Raw genomic sequence first — 22529 nt, 5'->3', positions numbered from 1 at the left:
TCACTGTAGTAACTTTTAAACCATAAACTTTTTTAAGTTTTTTTATTTCTCTGCTGCTGAACCATTTATTCATCACATCCTTTTCTTCCCTCATTTGCCTAGGCAGTAAAAAATTTTATTAATCAAGCTTGTCTTCATTTTGGCATGGTTTGGTTGCTTTCTTTATCCTCTAATTATTTTACATTTATCTTTCTCGCTGCTATGCATGCCCCTCCAGATGATGTAGTAAAATTTTAGATTTGTGTTGTTCTAACATAGTCCCTTTACTAACATCCAGTGCCGTTATCCCTTCAGCAGTGAGCAGCGCAGACCATATTTTAAGGGTAACAAGTACTTTTCAGTGTGGAAGATCGCCATCAGGGCTATCTGCTCTTTCCAACTTTTTTCCCCACTTCTGAAGCTTCTGCAAAGTACCCTTACAGTCTGAATACCGTATTGCTTGAGAGCCACCAGAAATGTGCTGATTCTGTACGCAAGCGAAATGTTCTCCAGCTTGTGTGGAGCCTGAGGGTTAACCCTCGGTGTGACGGCCCGTGGCGTGCCCGCCTGGACCCTGTGGTTCACGGCCCCTGCTGCCGCTGGTCGTGGTCAGCGCCGTTCCTGTGGTGGTCCCGAATGGGAGCGGGCGATCGCTGTCTGGAAGGTGGCGAGTGTCCTGTGCTGCGTCGGTCCTTGGCTCACCTTCTGAAGATGTTCTGTGGTTCGAATGATAAGAGTAATCAAAATTAAACATGTCCTTAAATTCTAACTGCTGTATGTCGCCCTCCTTGGCCTCCCCAGGCTGAGCAGTTGCGGTGCTCTCCACGCTTAGGAAGGCAGAGGAGAAGCTGGGGATGTGGTTTAACTAGGTCACAGTTTAACTTCAGTCCTTAGTGCAAACCGTTAGCTGGAGTCTCCTGGGGACGAGGACCCCGTGCTGCAGACCCTGCTGCACTCCCAAAGGGGTTGCTGTAGCGGGGCTGCCCGTCACCCCGGTCTGGCACCCCGTGGGGGCACCCGGGCAGGACTACCCTCCTCCTCCGGCCGGTCCCCTGCCCGCCCTGCGAGCCCAGCTCTGCTCTGCCCTGCTCCGTGCCCGCCCCAGGGCCTCCCAGCCCCGCCGCCCCGGCCTGCCGCGCAGCTCCCCTCCCGCCCCTCTCTTACGCTTTGCTTTTTTTGTCCAGAAGTGACTAAGCTTCCTGTTATTCCACTCTGTCAGTTTTTCCCCAATACTGGTGTCGTGTTGAGCAATATTTACTTGCTAGCAGCTTCCTCTGCTGCTGTCCCGCTCCAGCTCCGTTGTGTTCCCACGTACCTTTCACAGCCACGCTTTGTTATTAGCAGCCCTTACGCGTGGTCGTGTTCGCTCAGTTGGACTTTTGTCCACCAAACCCAGTATTTATAAAGAGAAGTCACCCCCAGCAGAGCTTTAACTAGTTACTCCAGGAATGCACTGTGAACCAACGTTCAGCCTGTGGAAGGGAATATTGTGCTTTGGTTCTTCCTTTAAGCACTGGTATGGGTGCAGCCAGAGTGGGCATCTGATAAATGCTGCTCCTGTGTGTGAAGGACTTGTGTCTGCCTCACCAGAAACCATGGGCACATTTTGATTTAGAAGGGCTTTCCCCCAGACAATTGGAAATCAAACGTTTCTCCTCCGGCGGCAGCTCAGGCAAAGGCTTTCCTTCTGCAGCTCCAAGGGCAGCGCCGAGGTGGAGGAGGAGGACGGCAGCTCTCCCCAGTGCCCGGGCGGGCGGTAGCTGAAGGTGTTTCCCACAGTCCCCCCAGGTACGAGGAGCTCTCCCAGCCCTGCCGGGCAGCCCTCTGCCCCGAGGCGAGACGGCTGGGTCGGCCGGGGATGTCCCCGATACGGTGCCCTGCGGGGTTCGTGTGCCCGGCCCCTGCCTCCTGCCTTTGCTGGGACCAGTGGCAGCAAACCGCCACGGCTGCCCGGAGCTGCCCGTGTAAAAATAACACATCGGGAGGAATAAACAAGTTATTTTTGTGTATTAGGGGTGGCCGTGCATAACTGACTCAGGGCCTCGCCTTGCTCTGCCACCAAGGGCTTACTCAGACATCTCGAGCATTTAGAAACAACTTGAGGCATTTCCCCTGTTTTTTGGAAGGCGGGATGGGGGCCAATAGAGCGTGGGGGGGTGTCAGTACCCCAAGAGGAGCCGCCGGCTGCCTGGCAATGCTGCTGTGTCTCGGGGTGCCAGGTCCGGAGATCCTGCAGCAAGACAGGCTCGTCCTGCCAGAGCGCTGCCAGTGCTGGTGGTGTTTGTGCCCGGGGCACCATTAATTACACCGGCATTTCAACAAACTACAGGGGGTACAAAGCACTCAGCCTTTCTGAAAATCAGCTGGTTTATTAAAAAATCTGAAATTTGTACCTAAATTCTTTAACTACTACTATTTGAAATGCTGCTGGTGCAGCTAAATGGAGGGAAAAGAGCCCATTTTCCAAAGTTGGCGCAACTGACTGCAGCATCCCTCCCTGCTCCTCCGGCTGCGCTGCGGGACGCTGCGGCCACACGCTCTCTTCCGACAAGTTTAAGATTTTGTTTTCCTTCAGAGAAACGTCTTCTAAAAGTTAGTAGGGATAAAGCTGGTAGAAGATGAATAGTGCCCAGCAGCAATCGGGCATGAAAAATAACACAGAATGGAAAATAGGTTCTCTTATGTAGAATTAAAACACTTGTCACCTGCAGAGTACAGCAGGCCTGGCTGTGCGGGGAGAGCATCTCCTGCTTTTTTTTTTGTTTGCTTGTTTGTTTTGACAGCACTGTACCACTGGAAAAGGTATTAATTTTAGTTGTTTTAATTTGCGTGTGCTGAATTCTGTCAGTTACCAGATTCTGTGGAACAGTACCCATTCCAGTTAGGCTCCACGGGTTTTATGGTGATGAGCAATGAGGTTGTAACAAAGCACTCCTCACTTCTGTAGGCTTTCTCCCTATCCGCTTCTAGAGGTTTTCTTCCACGAGAGCAGGCAGAGCCCGTATTTTAGATGCAACGTTGTCCCTATTTTTGTCGCACAGATGTCTCATTTGCACAGGCCACGCTCTCTCCGTGGCGGGGAGGAGCACCGTGGGGTGCCGTGCCGGTTGCCAAGCCGTCTGTGGCACGGGCAGGTGCAGGCGGCCGCCCCGGCTGGTTTGGCCAAAGCAGCCCTCAGACGTGTGTGGAAGGAAACACCTCTTTTTGACTAAAAAGGTATCTGTGCCGGTCCTTGTTGTTTGTTTGCAACCATATAAATAGCTGCTGTGTACCTGGTGGCGCGATGCTTCAGTGGCGTTTGGCAGGGGCTGCCTCTGAAGCGCCTGCCCTGGCTCAGCCCCCGCGGCTGTTCTCCACGGTGCCGAGTACTGCAGGCACCGGGACATGAATTATGGGCGTCTTCTGGATCTTCCAGAGTGAGAGGAAGCCGCCTGCTCTCCGTTGAAGGTAAGGGTTGGGGTAACGAGTGGATATTAACGAGCAGAGAAGATTTAACGATTGCTGGCCTGAGGAAGGTCTGAAGGAAGATGGGGCAGCATGGAGAATTCAGCTGGGTACGGCTGCAGCCGCAGTTGGGACGCGTGGCACCGCGTACGCAGTGAGCTGTTACCAAGGCTTCTGCCCACGCTCTGCCTGCAGCCACGTTCGGTGCCTCGGGACCGGAGATGTGACCTTCCCACCACAGCCGTGCTGTGGGCAGAGCCCAAGCCTCTGGGCTTTCCCGTCCTCCTCTTTGTTTTGCAAAGCCTTTTGGTCTCCTCCTCAGTCCTCTCCTCCACCCCGCTCCTTCCCACTCACTTGCCTCGTGGTGTGCTCTCTGCAGTGCTTTTTCCTCATGCTGTTCGCCTTACCTATCGATACCAGTTTTTATTTCCTCTTTTATTCCCTGCCCCTTTTTTTGTGATGGCACTGATTTTGACGGTTCTCCAGTGCTTTGCTGACCTGTCCTGAGGACATCTCTTTCTGTCACCAGCTATTCCTGGCACATTTTGTAGAGCTGGCCTCCAGGTCTCTTAAAAACTCGACTTAGTGCATCTCCCCTGTGTTTCGGTACCTGCTGTCTGACAAATTTCACATGTGATCTCTCTTTTCCACCAAGTCCTCCGCTCTTCAAACACCTCCTTCCTTCCACACCCCGTAGACAGCAAGGAGGGTGAGAAGTTGTGAACAGCAACGGAAAGCATCCCCTGCCATACCCTGTGGCAGACGCGTAATTTCTTTACTTAATCAGAGAAGTTTCCACGCGAATTGCGTGCCATATAGCCAGCCCTTCCCCTCTTTCCTTTTGAAGTGTGTTTACTATTCCTTTACATAAAACTTAAATATTTCTAGTAGTCAGTCTAACTCTAGGAGAAAGATTTCGCTATTTGGTGGAATATAAAGTTCAGCAAGGGCCAAAGCTGACGATTTTTTGATGTTATGACGCAGCAGAGAGGAAAAGAGAAGAGCAGCGTTTTTCTGTCTTGCGCATTTAAGGAAAAATGCAAGTCTAATTTTCTCTCAGCCTAATCTTTATCTTTTAATGATTGTTCTTTGATTTTCACTTCCAAAAAGACAGAATTAACCTTTACAAGAAAAATTTCAAAGGGGCAGGCCGACAGAAACAAAGAGGAAAGGTGTGGGGACGTGGCAGTGCCCTGCGGGTGGGCAGCAGTGGCACACCAGCTTTTGGGGGCTGCTGACCCGTGGATGCTTTTAGGCTTGAGGTGCGTGCGTTGTCCTTGTGCAGAGATGCGTGCTGCTGGGTTCAGAGGTTCCTGTTGAACTACTGATGAAGTCTTGCAAAATTTCATTGCCATCGATAACTTGTTAAGTGTGGTAATGTCAAGCTACGGGAAACTTTGTAGCTGTCTAATTGCAGCACAGGCGGCATGGTGAGATGTGGCGAGGAGCTGTATTTCACACTGACCCTTGGGCAGCTGGCCTTGCACTGCACTGGTGCATGATTGCCCATTAATTACTGCTTTGTTTAGCGTACTGCTTACAGCAGCTTCTGACAGCTCCGGCTCCATCAGTGCAATAAATAATAATCAGATGCTGACACTTCTTGGCTTCATTGGGTACGCAGACCAACTGTTCGCTCTGGATTCTTCTTGCGCCCATCCCAGGGATACAGTTAAATAAGTACCTGCTTTGTCACGGTATGTGGACCTGCCACCACAGGCACGTTTCTGAGGGCTCTGGCAGTCTGCGACCGCCGGGCTGTGGGGCACACGGGGTGCCAGAACCAGGGGCACACGAGTCGGGGGATTGCATGGTACTGGTGGCGATGCCCGCTGTCCTTCGGAGACCGCGTGCCACGGGGGCTGTTGCGGTGCTGGAGCCCGTGCCTGTCCCAGGGCTCGGCCGATGTGTGTGCATCAGCCTGGCTGCGCCGCTGCTCATGGTGCTCGTTTCTGCCGTCGGTCTTGGGAGGACCGAGAGGACTGCAGAGGGACTGGTGGTTGGTTTTTAAAGATGTGTTTTGTTGGAAGTCACTTGTCTTGTCAAAAGCTGAAGCTGTTGGCTTCACCAAGTTCCCTGTTGTGGAAAACAGGTGGAATTTTTTCTTAAAAATTGTTAAAGATATCATGATTATCTAATTAATTTTTTTTCAGAACATAAATTCTTCAGCTTTTTTATTTTATAAAGTTATTGTTGGACAGGAAAAGTATTTTCTGCCTTACTCAAGAAGATTTGTGGTTTCGTCCTTTTGGTCACAGCAGTGATGCTGGCTGGAAGAGGGATGTCCGCTGGCCTGATGTTTCTCATTACTGGAAGCTCTAAGCGTTTTTCCTTCCTTTTCTACACATTGTGAAGTTTTTCTTTTCTTTTTTGTGTCTCTCTTTAAACAACCCCATAAGTTAAGTCTCCGTTGTGCTATTTCATCGTCCTGTGCTGACTTGCTGGACTCTCTCTCATGCTGGGATTAGCTGGACCTTTGGCAGCCGGGCACAGACGAAAGGCGCATCCTTCCTCCTGGGCAGAGGATGCCCTGAGCCGTGGCCGCCGGCAGTGCCCGAGCGGTGTGGCACAGCAGTGCCCCAGCATCTCCGGCCCCTGGAGCAGCGAGCCGGGCTGGCACCGCTGGGGTTTGCAAGGCTGGCCGGCGCTCGGTCAGTTCTCCCTGCGCCTCCCATCAGTGGTACAGCGGTGGTGGCAACAGTGAACCAGAAGCAAACCTTCACTGTTAAACGTGTGTCACCCCTCTCTGGTGCAGCGGGTCAGCTCTGGTTTGCACTGGGACCTCACGCTGTTACTCTAAGGGTCGCAGTGTCCGGGTTTTGCCTGCTGTGGTGGACGTTAGTGGTCCATCAGCCCCGGCATCCTCGTGTACCTCAGAGTGGAAGCCCCTGCGGAAATTACATCTCCAGGCTTAATGTTTTGTGGTGTAGTGACATTAGCCTAAACCGATTTTGAAATCCGGTGCAGTTAGGGGTGAATGTGAACCATGCCTCCTGCACAGGCCTTTCTTGTGCAGCTGTGTGTGTTATTTCAGTCTCCTTTTTTTTTTTTTACTACTGAGTAGACTGAATGGCCTTAATTTGATCACCACATAAGCAAACCATACAAAAAGGGCCAGAAGTATTAAGTTTTTGGTGGCCAGAGGCAGAACACAGTGTCAGCTGTCCCCTGCTGTCGCACACCTCTGTGCGAGCGGCACCCGCACGCGTGTCCCTGCAGGCGTGAAAATGCTGCTATTTGCTGAAATGTGCAAGAGAGTCTGTCCCAGTCCCCTGACATCTATCCCCCTTCCCCTCCATAGCTGCTGCTCTCGGTTTATTTTGGCAATACTGGTTATATGTGCAGTAATTAAGTAGAAAGGTTTGGATGTTTATGAAGCAGTATGTTTCCATCTAAGAAAGTTTACTGTATTGTAAAATGTCTCAGGCATGTGAGAGTTAGGGACTGGAGAGCTGTTTGCATTCCTGAAAATCAGGTCACTTCTCCGTGCCTCCTTTCAGCGACTTTCCATGGACGGCAGTGCTCTGCAGTTAGTGGGTTTTCCTAGCAAGCGAAATGCGCTGGGCTTAGTTTGTCTGGTTTGACTAAAAACACCAGCCAGCTCTTGCAGAACTGCACAGAGAAGCAGAGCGTGTTGTCCAGTGGATATTTCAGCGTGGCAGTACTGAAAGAGATTCAAGATCATTTCTCACGCTGGTAATTCAAAATTGTTATCCTTTGCAAACTTCTGGAAAAAAGGTTTCTAGCACTGAGAAAGTAGCTATTCCCTTGGCCAGGTAAAGGAGCAGTTGGTTCCCATAGTGCCACTAATGCACTCTTCGTTCCTTGTGTAAAGATTGGTTCGAGCCCTGTGCTCGGTGTTCGCCTGGTGAAGAGGCACTGTCTGCTTTTCACATTCAAATGGAAGTGGCACCTCGGAGCAGAGCTCAGTGGATGCGTTTGAAATCATTTCCCCGGGCTTGGTATTGATTCACAGAGCAGTTCCCATTTGAGAGGTTGACCTTAGTTTCAGGGAAACATTTTATTTATCTGAAAATAATTTTCATATTTGTAAGGTGTACCTCAAGAGCTGACAAATTTCACACTCTGTCTTTTCCCTTTCCCCACAAACCGATCCTCTCCCCCAAACCGATGGTGTCAGCAGGGAGGAGGTATCGTTTAGTTCTTCGCTGCGGGTGCGTGCTCAGGCATCTCCTTCGTTCTCTGCATGGGTCTGCCTGCTCGCAGGAGAACGGCTGGTCCTTCCGGCAGAGACCTCAGCTGCCTTTCAGTGGGGGAAATGACCATTTAGATGTTTAAAATTCAGAGGACAAGTTTTCAGTATTTGACTGGTAAGATAATTTTTCAGCACAGCTTTGAGGTTCCAAAATCAGCTGAAATTAGCCTGGACCCAGTGTAGTCCCTTCCAAAGGAGGGAGACCAGCAGGAGTGATGCAGGGAAGTCTTGCCAAATATTGAGTATCTCCTGCAGGGCACTGAAAACCTTTGGCTTTCAGTAATTCAAGTTATTTGGGGCTGGTAGCATCCCCAGAGGGGAGGTGACCTTGCCCAGGGCTCCTTTGATTAATTGCAGGTCAGTGGGCCTCTCCTGTCATGAAAGTGGTGCTTGAGCAGGTCCTCAGCAAGCTGGCTGTTTTGGGGTAGGAAACACAGTTCTGGTACTTCCAGCCTCTAATGGCCTTGGCAGATCCATTCACCTCTGACTCTGCAAGCTTGAGGCAGAGGGTACGCAGCGGCGAGGCAGCCTGGGCTGCTGCAGCAGTGGACCCGGACAGGCATGTCTTGGGTTTGGATTTGCTTGGGGAAGGAATCTGGTTGAGAGAGACTTTGCCAGGAGAAGAACTCAAAAGCACACAAGGGTGGTACGGCAGGGACTCCCGGACGGGGCAGGGTACGTGCAGCGCGGCTGATGGCGACCGCCGGTGTGCCGAGATGCCCAGCGCCGGGACCCACGGTGGAGCAACCGTACAGGGCCCGTGCGGTGGGGTGGGATGGGGTGGGAGAGCTGGAAACCACAGGGCGCTGGAAACACTGCTGGGAGGTCTCGTCATCAGAAAGCAAATACCGGGGCGCTCTGTTCTGCCCATGCAGAATACAGACCAGGAAAGCTTTGTTTCACTTGTGCTCAGTTAAGTTGCAAAGTCAAATGCTATTTTGAAATTAAGTTTAATAATTTTCCATATTTCAATCAGAACTTGTCATTTAACTTCACTTGAATAAAACAGTATTTTAACAATTACTTTCCCCACTAATGTTGTTAGGTAGTTTTTAGTCAGATTTAGGAATAGTTTCAGTGAATCCATATTATTTTTCAATCAATAAAATATTTGCCTGACAAATTTATTCTTATTGTATTCAAAATAGTGTATCAACATGCTGTGTTTCCTAAAAACAAGGCAAAATACTACAAAAGGGATAGCAAGAAAATAGAGAAATGTTTAATTGCTATGTAAACCATGTCAGTAAACCCCCCAAACATGTCAGTGTGTCGGCATTTTCAGGTTACGATTCCAGCAGTGATTTCCCGTGTCGGTGGCTTGGGGCTGTAGTTTTCACCAATGCTTTTAAATCATCCTCTCTTCAGTAAAATCCAGACAAAAAATAATGACAGCGATTGACCTTCAGATTGCTAAAGGAGTGCTGTTGGTGTACTGTTGGAAAGTGGAGAACAATTTATTGATATGACGTTAATTTTTCTGTTATTCAGCAATGACCTTAACTATAAATGCGAGAGGAGGCTGCACGGCGCTGGCAGGCTGCGCGGCCACTGACGTCTCGCCCGGCACGGCAGAGCATTGCAGTCTGTGTCCTCGGTTCACCTGGGGCTTCGGCCCTCAGCAGCCAAGTTAGCGATTAGGATGAAGGCAGAGGAGAGACCCTCCCGTGTTGCGCTACCCGCCTAATGCAATATGCCCATTTGCTTAAAACCTAACCTTAAAGGGACCCAGCACGAGGAGGTTGCAGGAGAGGTTAACCACCACCGCTGCAAAAATTGCTAGCAGAAGTAACGTGCATTGCAGTGGGTAGTACTGCATGGAAGTCTGCAGGGATCGCTTCTCCTAATGGAGTAAATACAGATTGAGCCTTCAGAGTAAGTCTGATGGTGGTAGATGTTACAGAAGAGGTTTATACCCGTGGGGATTTCGGACATCCAGACAGAACGGGTGAGATAAATGCAGGAGAGTGACGCTGGGGAACATCCTTCGTTTTGTGACCGTTTGTCTCAGTCTGGCTGCCCTTTGCAGTGTCTTCATGGCTGTACCTGAACTCCTGCACTCAGGCTTTCCTTTTCCAAGTGCATCTCCACACTGCGTCTCCTTTGGGTGTTGTAGCAGCCTGTTATCAGCTCTTGGTTTTATCTTTGTTTTTAAATTACTCCTGCAGCTCTACAGCGCTCTGCCGTTTCTGTGCCTTGAAAAACAGGGATACATTTCAGCAGTGGTGGTGAGGTGTAACGTGGGCAGCTCCGATCCCGCTGTATTGCTGAGGATTCACCGGCTTCTGCTCCTTCCCCCAGTATATAAAGGACAGCTTTCGAATTACTGTCACTAAAAAACCCAGGCACTTTGCAGAAGCGGTGGAAGTGCAGGCAGGCACAGCTGTGAGAGCGGCTACAGCACTGTGGAAAGCTGTTGGAGCAGTGTGCTGGAAATGAGATGCAGAGCTTAAAGAGGGAAATCTATTGCATGTATAATTAAAGTGAAATTTTCTGAAAATATTTTATATCTTCTTTTAAAGGATATTTTTGCTTTTGCAATGGGTATATTGTGAATTGGTTATCAAACCACTCCTGTTTAGAAAGAAGCATGGCAGTTTGCAGCTGTAATCTGTTAACGTCGCTCGCATCTCAGACACCATAATTGCAATGCAATGGTGTGTCGTTGCCATAAAGTCTCGTCAGAGCTTAAAGGAGGGAAAAATGCGCTTCCCCTTTCTGAAGCAAGCGGTTTAGTATGAAGAGGGGAGACTGTCCCCCTTTCCCCTCCTGGTCCTTGTTCTGGTGCTTTCCCCAAGCACCCTGTGCACATCTTGAAAGGGGCCCTTCGCTCTCTGCCCACATCCAGCTGCAGGCCGGGGGGATGGCGGTCCCATCAGGGATGCTGGGCTGGAGGATGCCACGCGGGGGATGCCGGGCTGGGGACACGCTGCAGGTATCAGTGGGAGCTAAAGGCAGCCTTCAGGGTTCCGGGGCTGGGGGTCCCTCCTGCAGCGGGTGCCCCCCGCCGGGCTCTGTGCAGAAGGACCGACACAGAGACGGTGCCTTGCTCCCTCTCGTGCCACTTGTTTGCTTTGCCTGTTCTGTACGTTCCAGGTTAGATTTATTTGAAGATGCTGTAGTAGTGCTTTGCGTCGTGCCTGTGCAATTCAGGGAAGAGCTTTATAAATCGAGCACCAGACTGGCGTCGCTCCTGCCACGGCGGCACGGCCGGCAAGCTCGCTGTGTTTGGCCTCCCCTTACTCTCTGCTTGCAGATGTGAGCAACAGGTGATGGCAATGTCTCTCTCTTGAAATCACAAAAGCAAGATTTTATTTTTAAACTATAACAATTCAGTTTTAAATATAGCCCCTATAATGGAGAATTCTGCTGCGTATTTACACTTGGGTGAGGACACCAATTATCCAATTTAGATCACCATGCCAACCACCTCTCCTTTTCACCAGGTAGAAGAGACTTAAAATGCCAGTGCGCTTCAAAAACAAGTGAGAATAGCTACATCTGGGTTGTTTTTTTTTTATTTTACATGTGCATATATGTGCCTTAGAAGTTATGTTTGATATCTAACAAGAAAACTTTGCTTGAGTCAACAGAACCACAAAGACAGTGCGGGCAGGAGCTGGAGGCAGCACAGGGCAGCCAGGAGCTGGGGCTGGGACGGTGGGAACACCCCTGCTGGCAGCGCGGGCAGGTTTCTACACAATCTGAAAATACGCCAACTATGTAAAAAGTATATGATAACGTCCATGGTGTCATCCCTCTTGTGGTATTCCCTTTCTAACTTTGCTGTAAATCGCATTGACCTGTTTCGGCAGCTCTGCTGAACAAAGGCTGTGTCCTTTTTGTTTGGTCCCCCACTTTGGATGCAGCGTTTGACAACTTGCCTGTTTTCCGTCATACCACACCAAAACAAATCAGAAGCCTGAAAATACCATTAAATATTAATTATGCTGCAGTACATCCATTAAAAAGTGGCAGTGGAACCTGACAGATCTTCACCTTACTGCTTATTTTAGTCATTTACTCGGAACTACTGAGATCCTAAGAGCAGAGGCTGCACGGCAAAGGGACTGTTTTCAGGCCGAGTCATTTACAGGGAGATTATACACTGTGAACAGAAACGCCGATAAAAGTAATCCCCGGTACCTGCGGCTGGCGAGGCTTTGTACAGCGCTGCTTCCTTCACCGCCACTTGCTGGCTGGCACTGCGTGAAGCTGTAACGATAAATAGATTAAATCTTGCACGTGTTTCACTTGATCTTGACATAAAGTCATTCATTTTACTCTTAAAATGTTAGTTATTATATGCTTGACTAAGGATCGTACGGATTACTGGAGATTGCTCTAACAGGATTTTGTGGCTTTAGGAGTTCAGAGCAGTTTCTGAAGTCCCTGCTAGGAAGGTTTTGTGGTTTCTAATGCTGTTGTTATCCACGTGCAACCCCTGGGAGACAACCGACTCTTGGGGGGGGCGATCAGTTTTCCCGGATAGGCCTGGAAAAATGCAGTTCCCTCTCGTCCAGCACTGGTTGGGGGGCAGGGGGGTTCCTTGGGAAGGCATCCGCTGTTCCTCTGTCTCAGTCTACAGAGTTTGTGTGACTTGGGAGTGGCGGTGGTGTAAATACAAATTGATATCTATAACGTGTATACTCAGACACACGTGGATATACAAATATTTGTAATAATATGAATATCAATCCCAAGTTGTATTAAAGGATTAGAAACAGATTTGTATGTCCATAAGCTATACTTGCCAACGGCTATTAGGAAAGAAAGATTCGGGGTGGCTTGGTAGAGTCCCCAGCGGCCACCTTACCCTGGGGTACAGCTGACTCGAGCTGGACAGACGCCTCGGTGACGCCATGGTGGGTGCTGCGCAGGGGGAGGAGGGTGCAAAGCAAGGTGGTGCGGGCGTGAACGTCGCCATCCACGGCCCTGTGCCCATCCCCGTCCCGCTGTTCCTGGAGCTGGGGATCATTCTGTGCTTCCCCTTGTTTCTCCCTGTCTGCTCCTGCGGGGTTGTGCACTTTGACTTGCCGGTGACGACAGGGCCGGGCTGGAGCAGAAGGTGCCTTGGGCTGGGGGAGAGGCCCCGGCGAGTCCCCGAGCGCGTCCCCTGCCTCGCTCCCCGTGGGGGGGCTGGCCGGAGTGCTCAGCCCTCCCAGCAAAGCCCGGGGCAGCTCCCGGCAGACTTAGAAACAGCAGGGTGGGATTCGCTGCTGTGCTGTTTTCTTTCCTTCTGGGTTCATGCTGGGAGTCTGCTTACTCTTTTTTTGTTTTTTCTTTCTTTTTTTTAAGCCTGTTGAATTTCATGGCAATAAGACGGCCCCTCTGCGATTCTTCCCGTACAAGTGCCATTAGCAGTATAAGCCAAAGTGATAAATCGGAGGGTTTGAGACTTTTATCTACAAGGTAGACACACAAAGACGTCATTAAGTGGTCACTTCAGTGTGTTTTATGGCTATGCTGGATATGAAAATACGCACAAAGATAATTAAAAAGTATAAAACTTGTAGCCGAATCAATTTAATTATTATAACCAAGATCACATCATGCCAAAAAGTGAGTGTCTTAGCAAATTCCTTTTGTAAAGGCAGAGTAGGTGCCTGCAGGAGGCAGGGATCCCCGGTGCCGTCGGGGCGCAGGGGTGCGGGGCGGCTGCTGTTGGGGCACCCGGGCACGTCCCCAGCCCCGCGGCAGCACGGGCACTGCTGCAGCAGTGGCTGCGGCTCCTGTTAGGTCCTGTCTGTCTGCAGGGCTGAGTTGGGAAACGCTTGTTTTGTACCTATTCTGTAGTGTGGATTTTGGCAAAGAACTCCCAAAGTGACCAACAATAACTGAAAAAGGCCTCTTTTGTTATTATTTTTTCCTCCTTTCTGCAATAATAGCCATAAAACTGTAGAAAGAAATATATGATAAAGAAATAAATCAGTGAAGTGTATTTGGAAATAATTCTGCTCAGCTACTTGATTTAGCTGAATAAATCAAAATAATGCATTGCAGTAGATGAAGCACAGCATACACATCACTGTTGGGCTTACCAGGGATGGAGTAAAGTCATCCCCTGGACCAGCGGCTGTGATGAACTAACGGGCTTGAACCAAGCTTGAAACAGCTCTGAACCAAAGTTAAGCTCTTTTCCAGAGAGTGGCTGAGCTTTGATTGGTATTGCTGGAAACAGGACTTAACCAAAGGTACTCAATGTGTCTGCTAAATGTTTACAGTGCTTTAAAAGCAGAAATTACTCGCGTTCTGCTACAGGACCTTTAATAAGTTTCATAAGTAAGTTTATAATTGGAAATGAAATAGCTGTGTTTACTTGCACCAGGTTTGCTGAGGCACTGTCCAGAGCCAGGCGGGGATGGGGATGGGGATGGGGATGGAGATGGGGTGGTACCCAGGGTGGTCCCCGGGGTGTTGGGGCTGCCAGGGAAACTCCTACTCTGCGGGGACTTTAACGCCACAGCCTGCTCTTAAATGGAGGAGGGTAGAGACCGGTAAAAGCAGAATTATGTTGAATCTTGTTGACTCAACATGTTGAATTGGCTGGTTTGGGGCTTTGCAGAACAGATGGGTCAAAACACAAGCAGGGAAGAGTGCTGGTGCCGATGGCACAGTGTACATGCTGTCACTGCGCTGGTGTCACCATTGGCTGCGAGGTCCCTCGGCTCTCGTGACATCATGCTCCCCACTACAAATCCGCTCCTCGAGGCTCGTATTTAAGGGCTGAATCAATGCATGTTTCAGCTACCTGATAAAACCCAGGGCATTTTTTTGTTGTTGCTAAAAATACTTTCCGTTTGTCTTTGCTAACACTTGGCAGCTGTTGCAGTCCGGCAGCAAGCCTTAAGGGGAGACATAGTCAAACTGAACTGAAGGCTCTGGAGAGGTATCCTGATCATTTTTATCCTTTTATTTTATTGTTGCTGTTCACTAAAAACGTGTTCTCCATGAGAACTTCATTAATGCCAGTGCTGACAGAAATCTGTGCTCGGCAGCGCGGGGCTGTTGCTGCTGGGGGCTGCTTGCGATTTAGTTCATCTTCCACGCTGCAAGATGTGTCTGTGCCCAGACCCCCCCACACCCCTGTGGGGCTGATGGCAGCTGGGTCTGGGGCTCTTCCCAAAAATCCACAGACAGCGGGTCAGGAACAGGTTTGTAAGCGTTGTGAAATGGCGAGGGAGAGATGAGGTACAGAGTTTTTATTGCTTATTTTCCTGTTCCTGCCGCCTGAATCCCAGCAGTGATGCCATCCCAGCTCCCGCGGTGCCCTGACACCTCCTGGAGTGCTCGTATGGGGCAGCAACGTGAGAGCGAAATGCGTGGCCTGTAACGCGTCGGTATTTTGAAGGGGTTGATTTATGTAAATGCTAAGGCAGTCGTTATCCTGTTGTTTATTAATATAATTATTATTAATTGGTGAAATGTCATCTAACTGGATACATAGTGCAGGAGTAAAAACAATTTGAAGTTTGTAGGAATACTAATGAAGCAAAAATGCTGCAGTTAAATAGGAGGAGGAACAGGCATGTGAGTGGCACCTTCCAGTGGCTCCCTGTAGTTGTTTCTTTTTTCCACTTGTGATTAACTTAAGCAATATAAAATTCATCATTTACTAATGTCAGTTGTTTTGGCTGGTGAGTTGCTGGGATGAGGTGGGGCAGTCGGACATGGTTTGCCCCCCAGCTGGCAGCAGCAGTGCCCAGTGCCCGGGGATGCTGGTGCCCAGGGATGCTGGTGCCCAGAGATGCTGGCTGGCTGCACACCGCAAGCTTGTCTCGGTGTGCATGTGGCAAGGACGTGGCCTCTCTGCTGGTGTCACCTGGTGCCGTGGCCGTATGGTGAGCGCTCAGTGCCGTGCTCCCCAGCTTCGGTGTGTGTTTATAAAGGAGATACTCAGCTGTGACTGGCCGTGCGTGTTTATGTGAAATCCTTTGTTTAACAGAAATTCAGCAGTTGTTGTCAATGTTTATTCTCATCCTCTGCTATTTAATCAACCCCTTATCACGTTTTCTGCTGCTTTCCCTCTGGGAGCGGGGACTGTGCCGCGGGTGTCCTGGCTGCCAGTCTCTGCGTGGCCACGCTGGCTCAGCACCGTGCCGTCCCTGGGCTGCCGTTGGCCAAAGCACTCACACCCCACAGCTGCGGGAAGGGTTTGCCTTCACCCCTGCAGCTCTGTGCTTGGTTTGTAGGTTGGATTCTGCCTTACAAGATTCTCTAATTATTTGAGGCTAGTGTTATAAAGCTGGGGCCAGTGGCATCCTGCTCACGTCCGTGGCCACTGGAAGCAGGAGGTGGGACTGGCGGGGAGGTGGAATTGGGCTGGCTCTCAGCAGGACCTTTAGGGATGATTTTCTAGAGCAGAGAAATGTGCTGGGGTGGATCAAAGCGTGGCGGTGATAATTGGGGAAGCAGATGAGGTCTGAAGGGCTGCTTGAACGACCTAAACTGCCACATCCATGGCTGCCGGCCTCCGCGCCTGCAGTCCTCTGACGCTGCGCGTCGCCAGGCTGCTCCCTGTGCTCGAGGGGAAACGTGTATTTCAAGGGGGGATTCTCCATGTGTTTGTCGTAGGCAGCTGCACCGGCACATTTGTCCTGGGGTAGCCCGACCACGATGGTGCCAGGAATGTGGTTATCATACGTAGAAACGAGAGCCTTCTGGGTTTTGCCGTGCTGTGGGGTATTTTCATTTTATGCATGGAAACCGCATACAAAAACAGAAATACACAGATGTTTTTCATCGTTGTTACTCGGGCACAAGGCATTGATTATCCCATCTAGGTTGTGTAGTGCCTCAGTGATCGTGGTCCTGCCTCTGGATCGCTGCCTGGCTCCGGAGTCGTAAGCGTAGCCGTTGGCTCACCGGGACTGCAGTTTGTATGCTTCAAGTCAGTAAAATAAGTCCAGTAATTCTTTTTGCTCAATACGAAAAAAATTCTCTGAATGTATGCTTGGCAGGCCAGCTACTATAACAAAGTGAGTGCAAACAGTTTTATTTTTAAAAAGCAAACCATAGCTTACGTGTAGTTAAATGCTTCCCTGTAAAACACATGAGCATCCGTATAAATAGTTTTACCATTTAGAGGCAATATTCGGATTTTACGTAACAGCCATCTTCCTGCTTGGGTTTTAACGCTCCGGGCTCTCTGCTGTCAGAAGGATTTTATACTGCCTGAAAGAGGGAGATGTTTTGCATGTTTGTTTTGGATAAAAAATATTTAATCTGTTACAGCTGCACTGTTCGGCATGGCTGCTGTTTTGCCGGCTCTGGCTCACGCGGAGGCAAGCAAGCCGGGTACCCGCAACACCGGGGGGACCGGCAGCGCCGTGCGGAGGCACCAGCGGCAGGCAGAGCCCCCCGGCCCAGAGGAGACGTCAGCGGAGCATCCTCAGCTGCGGCTGTTGCCATTCAGTATCGTGGCACGTTCCGAATACCCACAAGTGATTGGTTTAATTATGTCAGTCACTAATAATTGTTAAAGAGTGGCGGGGCAGTAAGTGTTCATGCAGTGCAGTTGGGATGTGCAGCACTCACAGGAGTGTCTGCTGCCCACCAGCAGCTTTTTCTTTTGTTTTTAGGATGTAGCCTGTTAAATATTAGAGGGTTATCCATCTGATTTTGAAAAGCGGGACTTGGTAACTCTGATGGCACAGAAATGCTTGGCGAGTCCATCGTAAGGCTGCAGGTGACTAAAGGCCGTGGTAGCTGCCGAAGACCCTCAGCAGAGATTACAACCTGCTTCTGGTAGATGCTTTTATGTTTAAAAGTTCTTTGCATCCTGTGGCCTGGAGGTTGCCTTGTTGATTTAATGGTAGCAACAGTGATAGCAATGCTGCGTGCAGGGTCACATTTTAACCATGATTTCACAAAACCACCCGAGGAAAAAGCGTTTGCTCAAAACCCAGAGCAGCTCCACGGGGCTGGTATTTCTTAGAATTCTGCTGTGTTTTGCAATAAGCAAAGAGCAGAGTTTGGGCTGTAGTTTGTGTCTCCACGTGGCTCTGGAGGGTTGTTTTTACCTGTTGCACATGAGGTGCCCCACGGCCACCTCCGTTGAGGTGGGGGTCTGGCACTGGGGGTCCGGCACCGGCTGTGGGCTGTGCACCCTGGGCAGAGGCGGCTCCCCGCGCCCATCCTGCCCGCCCACAGCCAGCCGTCACGGGCACCCCACTTTTCTCTCCTGCAGCGAAAGCCTTGTTGCTAAGCAACAATTTTAATTGGAGAATTAATTTGGCTCCAGGCCATGCCTCAGCAGCAACGCATGTTAAAATTTCAACTGAAATCACATGTAGGTTGTTCCATCGGTCCTGTCCATACGCTGTTAGTGGGTATAAAAGCCCCTTTTTTAAACATTCTGTTTGCTAGGCGGGCGGTGGGAGGCGGCTGCAGTCCCAGCGGGGCAGCGCTGCGGGGATGCAGGTGAGTGTCTCGGCTCTGAAGCAAGCAGCCGGCCCGCAGTCAGGCTTGATAAAAACCAAGAAGCTTTCCCGTTTGCTTTTGTGAGCAGTAGTTCTTGTATAAACACGCGCAGAGTGGTGTAGCAAGTGCTCGGTAACTCGGGTTGTGCTACCGCAGTGGTATAAAAATAGCATAAATAAACAGACCCAGCAGGCTGGCGCAGCTTAGTTTTAAGACTTTCCCAGACCAACTGCATTTATGAAACTTGTCCATACAGATGTATTTACTTCAGATTGGCGGAGAGTGCTCAATGTTACCGAACTCCAGCAGAACGGAGGAAAGCTCCGTGTGGTCAGGCAGCTTGCCCTGGCCGAAGGAAGGGGTCCGTGCCACACTGGGGGCGTGCGGCGGCGCTGGCACACACCCCCTGGCCGGCCTGTTTGGTTTTCTGCTTTTATCCTGTTGCAGAGGAATAACCTTAAACAAGGATGGCAGGATTGCTGTGCTCCACGTGCACTCTCTGGTGTTTATCAAATGACAGCAGTAACTGTGATCTTTATTCAGTCTGTGTCAAAATTCTTTTGTATTTCGACTTCGACTGTGCCCAGTCTGATGTTTGCTGATCCTCCCAAAACCTTCAGCTTCTTCTGCAGAGGATGTCCCTCTCCAAAACTGCAGGCATCCCAGCACCATCCGTCTGTCCAATTGCTGGTAACATTGCAAATACAAATGCAAACGCAGTGTCGTGTCTCCGCCGCTCTCCCCTGTTACATGGGTTTGGCTGCAGCTGCCCGTGCCGAGCGGTGTTCCCCCATGACTGCGTGAACCCGTCACAGTCCAGAACCCGTCCGGACGCTGGAGGGAACACTGACAACAGTTATATGTGATGTTACTGCAAACACCATCCCTGTGGAGGTAACCAAACGCAGGGTAAGCCCTGCTTTGAGGAACCTCAGCCTGAAATTCGGGGGTGCTGGAGGCGGCCGATGTGGTGGGCTCCCAGGGCTCCTTCTGGGAGGGGAGGGTTCACGTGGGGTGTCACCTTGGGCAATGGCACCGCGGGTGCCAGGCCACAGCGGGGTGGTCTGGGTCCTCCTTGCCTTCCTGCACCCCGCGAGGGTTCGGTGTGGGAACAGTTTCCAAGGGCAGGGCTCTGGGCTTTGGCAGCGCCCCTGCGCGGGGGCTGCTCTGGCACCCTGCAGGTCCCTTGCACAGGCGTGCGGGGTCCTGGCGGGTTGTGCCCCGAGGAATAATGACCTTGCGAGAGCAGTTTGCTAATTAGACCTTATCTGTTGCATCACCAGGCTGTGCTTTCCAAGAAAGTTTTAGACTGGAGCCAAGTCCACCAGGGTGATGAGTTTGGTGTTCTTCCTTTGCGGGACAGATTAGAGGCGTCTAAGGAGAGGTATTGGAAAGTAATTGTTTTGAATTTGAATTGGTTTAAGCAGGTGCTGAAGCCATAAATGTTTGCAAGTTCTTAAAACAGCTTTGAAGGCCTAATAGCAGCTGCTCAAACTCAAACTACTCTGGGACCTGCTTTTCAGACCTCAGTGCAGATATTTGCACAAAGTGTGCAGCTTTGGCCTGAGTGTGCATGAGATTGGGGGTTCACACGCACCTTACCGGAGCAGAAGCAGAAACCAGCAGCAGCGTGCCGGAGGCGCCAGGGCCACGGGTGCAGGAGCTGGACCCGATGCCACCCTGAGATCTTCTCTGCAGATTGCGAGGTTGGACAGGAGCAACTTGGGTGCCGTTAATTTGTAAACCCACCCGGTGTCAGCAGTGAGGTTGCTGCTGTGACCTCCACTGCTCTGGTGGGTGGGGGGCCACCCACTTGCCTCTGCCCTTTGAAAGAGCATTTTCGTGGCTCAGAGGATTTTGCCCAGGCTGTAGGCTGTGCCACAGCCGTGGGTGAGTGTCCCTGCCTCGGGGCTGCCGGTGGGTCACGCTGCTCTGCTGGGCGGCAGCGCACTTGCACAGAGGGCTCTGCAGCACACTAAGCTCAAATTGTCCTCTTGTTAATTAGTTATTGACTAATGCAGATATTTCCATTAAATATTCCCTCAAGGAAAGAGTGAAAATGGTTAGTACCCGTATTACCTAAGCTGTAACCGCAGCGGATGAAGGAGCTTGCAATCTCAGAATTGAGTCCCAAGGATACTTTTTTCATTATTAGGCATACAATCAGGATATTTTCTGGAAGGAAAAATTGCTGTTGTATTTCTAACATTTAGTGTGGGATCTGAAAAACAGGAGGTGCTGCACTTCGCAGAAAAATGGTGTTGTAGAGAGAAATATGGTAGTGACCTCACAGAAATGGACTCATTTCTTGCTCATCTGTGTGAAAGCCTTAAATACCTAGGTGTAACATCAAAATCCAACACATCTGTCAGATGATCCACGTCTTGTAGAAATACTTACGCTGTATTTTCAGAATGCAGAATTTTTGGGGTGATTTTTCCAAGACAGGATTGACTATGGTTTCTTTTTTCTGTGAGTTCTGCGTGTTTTCTCTTCCACAATTCTGCAAGTATCCACATGAAATGCCTCCCACTTTGTGGGGAATAAACCCAAATTGCATAGCTGGGAGGTGCTTCTGGCGGTCTGTGGGAAGGTGCCTGGGGACAGGGACCACGTCCCTGCTCCCCTGAAGGCAATGGGAAGACAAACTCCCGATCACCAGACCTTGCTTAACCCCGGGCTGCACCTCGATGAGGCATTACAGGGGACCGAACGCCGCTGGGGTCAGGCACACGTGCCCAGGCTGCGGCCGGGGCGTCCTGATCCCATGACCGGAGTGGACTCTTCTTTACAGCGTTTTTGAGCAATGAAAGTGAAACGTAGAGAATAGGAAATAAATTTGTATATTAAAAACTAAGACAAAAGTGGGGAGCCAGCTTTAGAAGATTTACTTCTGTAACGAGAGTAGGAGCAAATGTGCATTTGCCCCCATATTTCAAGTAAGACTTAAGGGTCTGTCTTTATATAGTAGCTGCTGTCAGCTAAAAAGATGATCCTTCTTCCTGGTATTTACCAGTCATTTAAACAGGAATCTGCACCTCTAAAATGTGTCTGCCCCAGTAAGTAATGATTTTGTTGTAGGATAATTTGAAAAAAAAATAAGAACCCCAAATTTCCCTGTGGTTGGGAAGTAGTAACATAACACGGAAGGGTTCTCCCGCTTCACTCCGTCCCCTCTGTGTCGCAGAGGTTTCCCAAATACAAAGGCAAGTGCTGCTGTCTGGCAGCAGTGAGGGCAAGGTGTGTGCTGAGAGCACGCTGCTCATTTCCACCTGGCTAGGGAAACGAATAGAAAGCTCAAAGAAACAGACATTTTCTGTCAACAAATGAATAAACAAAGTAAATATTTTCCTATGGACACATTTTTATTAATACCTATTTCCAACTAAAATCTCTTCAGCACCGTAATCTGACCAGCAGTTTTTACAAAAACTCTGTAGTCTTCAGGAAAATATATAGATTACAGGGTTTGGTGTGTAGGTCATAACAAAAAATTGAGATTAGCAATAACCAATTTTTTAAGGTATGTTTCAGGGCCTGTTTTTTATTTCTCAGGAAGCTGTGCAAGGGTGAAAAAGCTGTGTTTGATGGCTTCCGTGTAGCATGCCGGCGTCCCCGGCCGTTCGGGGTGGCTCACCCCTGCGCTGGCTCCTCGTGCAGCATGGCAGCTCCGCTCTGCTGCAGTTGCCATCTTTGCAGCTGCTCCCGCTTTGGCTTTTTTCACTTACCCGGCTGCTGCGGTTTTGGCCGGGATGCAAACCCAGCTTCCCCGGAGCAGCGCCGGGTGCTGATGCCATCTGGCAGCGCTGGCACAGCCAGCGGTGTGTGCTGAGTGCTTGAGAAGCCGGTGGCAAGTCTGCCAACGCCCTCTGAGCGTGGGACCTGGCTGTGAGCGGCCGGGAGCGAGTGGCAGACAAGGACCTCCAGGCATTTTTGGGTGGAGATGCAGTGTGTCCCGCAGCCGAGGCCAGCTGCCTGCACTGGGGCACGGGAGCTGCACCGCTCAGCACCGCTCACAGGCGTGAGAAGGGCTCCGGGAGACGCTGCTAGGAGGAGGGATGGTGCAGAAGGTAACACGCAGGCAGATGAGCTTGCAAACAAATGGCTTTTCTTGGCACTGCCCTTGCCATTTCATGGTGTTTGCGTGGCGTTTAGATTCAGCAGGTATTCGGAGGTGGGCCTGATCCAGCAGGCAGCGGGGGCAGACGGACAGACAGAGCCCCCCATGGCCCCCCAGCCCCATCCCTCCTGCCTCCCCAAAGGGTGCTGAGGAGGCAGCCAGGCCCCCCCTCAGCTCCCCCGCAGCTCAGCGTGTGCTCGCCATGAGCTCGGGTCAGTGACCTGTGAATATTTATCGGGGGCGCAGAAGTGCTGCGAGCGAGGCCGGAGGCGTTACCAGCAGAGAACCACAGCCTCGCTCCCCAGCCCTGCCGGGGCGGCTAACGCCGGGCCCACGCCTAGCACCACG

The 22529-nt window shown here is 50.5% G+C and overlaps 1 protein-coding gene across 15 annotated transcripts in view; it reads left to right on the top strand.

Moving 5' to 3' along the window:
* MBNL1 (muscleblind like splicing regulator 1) overlaps window positions 1–22529 on the top strand; it is a 107781-nt gene that overhangs the window by 51015 nt on the left and 34237 nt on the right. The window contains exon 1 of one of the 15 annotated variants that reach the window (XM_054835659.1): window positions 14504–14528. The exons of the other annotated variants lie outside the window; for them this stretch is intronic. The gene's annotated coding sequence lies outside the window, so the exon portion shown is untranslated. Of the gene's footprint in view, window positions 1–14503; window positions 14529–22529 lie in introns of those variants that run through there. 15 annotated transcript variants of the gene reach the window in all.

Source organism: Grus americana, chromosome 9 (genome assembly GCF_028858705.1).
Source record: "Grus americana isolate bGruAme1 chromosome 9, bGruAme1.mat, whole genome shotgun sequence".
NCBI classification, from domain to species: Eukaryota; Metazoa; Chordata; class Aves; order Gruiformes; family Gruidae; genus Grus; species Grus americana.
The sequence above is the reverse complement of the archived record's forward strand: the minus strand, read 5'-3'. Positions and strand labels throughout refer to the sequence as shown.